This window comes from Nilaparvata lugens, chromosome 2 (assembly GCF_014356525.2).
Source record: "Nilaparvata lugens isolate BPH chromosome 2, ASM1435652v1, whole genome shotgun sequence".
In the NCBI taxonomy this organism is placed as follows: domain Eukaryota; kingdom Metazoa; phylum Arthropoda; class Insecta; order Hemiptera; family Delphacidae; genus Nilaparvata; species Nilaparvata lugens.
The window spans coordinates 87,715,135-87,719,052 of record NC_052505.1 but is presented as its reverse complement, the minus strand read 5'-3'; the positions used below and the strand labels follow the sequence as shown (position 1 = coordinate 87,719,052).

General features: G+C 28.6%; 1 long non-coding RNA gene across 1 annotated transcript; it reads right to left on the bottom strand.

Annotated features, from left to right (window-relative positions):
• Positions 1 to 238: 238 nt before the first annotated feature.
• Positions 239 to 3,826, bottom strand: LOC120350026. The gene is made up of 2 exons (XR_005570579.1): positions 3,655 to 3,826; positions 239 to 2,259 (listed from the first exon to the last, which is right to left on the bottom strand). It is a non-coding gene; the product is annotated as an uncharacterized LOC120350026 (long non-coding RNA).
• Between the last annotated feature and the right edge of the window lie 92 nt (positions 3,827 to 3,918).

The following is a 3,918-nucleotide window of genomic DNA, read 5'->3' as shown; positions in this document are numbered from 1 at the left end:
AACTCCAAGAATGAATTAATAATAATTAATTCGCAATAATCTCTTATGAAATAAAGTAATCATCTTCAACAGATTATCAATCCCAAATAAATTTTAAAAACAATCTGATTCTTTTTTTAATGAACCGCCCCACATTTCAATAAATTTTCTTAATAATGAAAGCATATTAATTTTCGTTATTGTTTGATATGGTATGATCGAGATAAACTATTTTAGTTTTGTAAATAAGGCGGCAACATAGATTCATAAAATAAATAATCTTTATTCATCCAAATATACAAAATAGCTAAGATGCACTGGCTCTTGGTATCCAACTTACAATTTCTTATGTTGTATTTCTTCATAACACTATGTTTTGCATTAAGCATAAAGTAGGATAAAAAAAACAACAGTCATCATAATATCTATGTCGGAAATTTAAAAAAATGTAATAGCAGTACAGTTCAAAATAACACTGTATTTCAAAGCAGTATGAATTTTTTACTAATGAAACACAATTCTTTCGACAAATTAGCGGACAGATTTTAATGCAGCCAAAAAATCTTGGAACACCAATTCTACTTATATAATTATACATATTTGTTTCTCTTTGGACATCCTAGTAACATCAAACTTATATGGTTATAAGATATTCAAATCAATAAAATAATAGAAGAAATCTAGGAATTTCTGAATTCAAATCAAATGGATATTGAACAATTTTAAAATTGTACTTCGTATCAATAGACGAAATCTGATTGAGGATAAAATTGGCAGACAAATAAATAAAATATATAGGTATGTTTCAAAATTCAAACTGGAGTGTCAGGTAGATGATTTTCATTTAACAATATACAAAATACTGATATAGTTCCAAAATTGGAATGATAGTTTCATAATAATTATAATACAAAAACTTATATGAATAACATTACAAACAAAACATGATTTACATGAAATAAAAGTATGTTCAAGAGACAATATGGTAAGATTGGAGCTCATGATTTATGTTACAGTATTTTCACAAGACAATAATTGATTTGTCATTGTTTATATTACAGACAAATATCTTATTTTTATCGTAGGCTAGTAGAATAATCTAGTTTTAGTGCTTTCACGGCACTGATTTTGTTCGATATAGTCACTCGGGCTGAAATGTATTAAAAACTATAAAATGAAGTTTATTCCAAAAAGTTATTATTTCTCATGGTCATATTAAATGGTCGAGTCATTTCTTAGTCTTTGCATCTCTTCGAGCACAGGGGTAAACAGAACTTAAAATATTTATGTATTCAAAAGTACATAAGTATAATTGATAATTATCAATTGATACATTTTCTAATAATTGATGTAGCAATGATACGTTCCATGTTAGGACACTTGAAGTTCATTTGAATATTTTTCTAAATGGATAGAAACTTTGAAGCTAATAGTCTTGATCTCATTTCGTTCAGATTTTCTGTTACTGAAAATTTTATTTATATAAGGATGACTGTAAAGTCGCGCAACCCAGACCTCTAAAGTGTTATCACTTGGGTTGTATGACGTTTGATCATTTATATATCAATCACTAATCCTTGTAAATAACAGTTCACCCCTGTGCTTGGACCCATGAACCATAATCGCCCAAAAATTGACAGAGTTTTCTAATCATCATCTATTTCCTATCTCTCTCCCTCTCTACGGTATAACACTTACATTCTCATCTCACACTCACTTTCATATACTTTTCCATTCATTCACACATTCTCTCACTCACTCTAACATTACATCTTTCTCTGAAATCTAAGCAATCGTTATGGCTCCTTGGGAGTGAGATTGCATTGAAAGGATGATTTAGGCTAGTTCACATTGATCATTTCTTGAAATCTCATGAATATCATGTCTGAAGTATTGATACATTAGCGAAAACATTAATCTCAACTCAACAAACATGTTCATTGAACATGAAACACAATACAAACTCACAAAATTAAAAAATACAGGACAAAAGCTTAAGCTACATAATAAATAAGTTAGAACACAACAATTCTATGTTTGTGTACAATTCCGTAGGTTTATTTTAACAACTATAAATACTGTATATTTTTACAAATAATAGATGTATGTCCACCACTATACAATTAAGGTACAATGATGAATTCCTTCTTCGACTAGAATAGATCAGGGTCTCACTTCTTTCCCAAGAATTCGACCATTTGAGTGTACTTCTCTTGTTCATCAGACAATAGCAGTGCTCCAAGACAGCCATTGAAGTAAGGACTGTCGAAGCAGTTGGACCTGCAAAATTAGAAATAATAATTGAGAATTAATAACTAATTAATAATAATTGGAAACAGAAAAGAGTTCTCTCTCGCTCGATCAATTATTATCTTTTAAATTGACAAGACTATACTTGGTAATGAACAGTAATCATTATTTTATTTGTGAAGGAACAATACATAGTCCTAATTCCCTAATTTATTTTAATTTTAGAAACTGTATTTTCTCATAAGCCTGTATGTTATATATAGCATTATTATATTCTAGCTGTAGTGAAGATTGTGGATTGTATATTTCAACAATGCAATAATTTTGAAAATATACTACAAGAAGGGACAAGTCTTTTCATTGAAGTATATTTCATGAGTATAATATAGTGATTTGAAGTAATATATTTCTGAGAAACATTGTTTTATCAGAAATTACTGTTCTTGCAAGTCGTATTTTCATGCAAAAGTTGCGGTATTTTGAAAAATATGTTTTCCCAGCATGTTATGCCTCTTATTTTTGCAAAATATGACAGCATGCTATTAAATGAAGAAAAGGTATATGCCATAAGACCATTATATAGTTTGATAGAGGTGGACTGATAATTTGAAACCAGCTTCTAACTGCATTTTATTGGGCGATCATTTAGCAAGTTCAGCCTTGAGATATTGAGATGCTCAAATGAAAACCATATTCTTTTGTCAATGGAACTGAATTTTAGAAAGAAAAGTATTATTTGAAAAAATTATCAATAATTTAATCGATTTATCATCGTTTAGATTAACAGTATTGTCAATAAGAGTTTTCAGTTACCTATTCATTTATTTTATATCCAGTATTAAAGTTCTATTATCATGTTAGTTGTGATTTCACTATGTAAATGTATAATTAGTGACTACACTGTAATTTTCATGCATTATTGAAATAGTATATTTGTAGTTCCTAAATTTCAATCGAAGTGATATGGATTATTGGAACTTGAATGTGTCATAACATGAATTGAATAGCTGCAGCAGGAAGTTCACAAATATGGCTTTCCACATAAATGGATGCATTTTCGGACTTATGACCATTATCATCAAGTGAATTTGAAATATCAATTCGAATTTATTTACATTCAATGGTTGAAAACCATTACATTCAATGAAAAACATTTTTTCATTTGAAAACTTGGGATTTGACGAAACTTGTATCAAATTAATATCTATGTCAATGAATGGAAATAAAAATGTTTGATTAGATGAGAAGTTTTTATGATTATGCATGTTAGTGATGAAATTAATGTTAGTGACAAGAAATTAATTACTTGGATGACAAAGAGTTGAAAATATAAGGTATGTTATAAATAAGTAGCCCAATAAATTGTTAGTGACTTGAATGAATTTAATGTAAGACAAGATGAAAATAAGATATGCATGTATGTACCTAAAGTTTGGGATCTGCCCCATGTAACTGTTTTATCCATGTTTGTATGTTCTCCATTTCATCTTGTAGAAGTAAGACATCTATGCAACCTTTGAAGTAATCTGATGTGAAACAGTCTCTCCTGTAAAAAATAATGCCAGTTGTTTAATGTTATTGTTCATGTGTTCAAAACAGAAAATAATTGAAACAGAATATTATTGCCTTGATATAATCTGTATTGAACCTGTAATAATATAGATTTACAAGTAAAACTCAAGCACATAA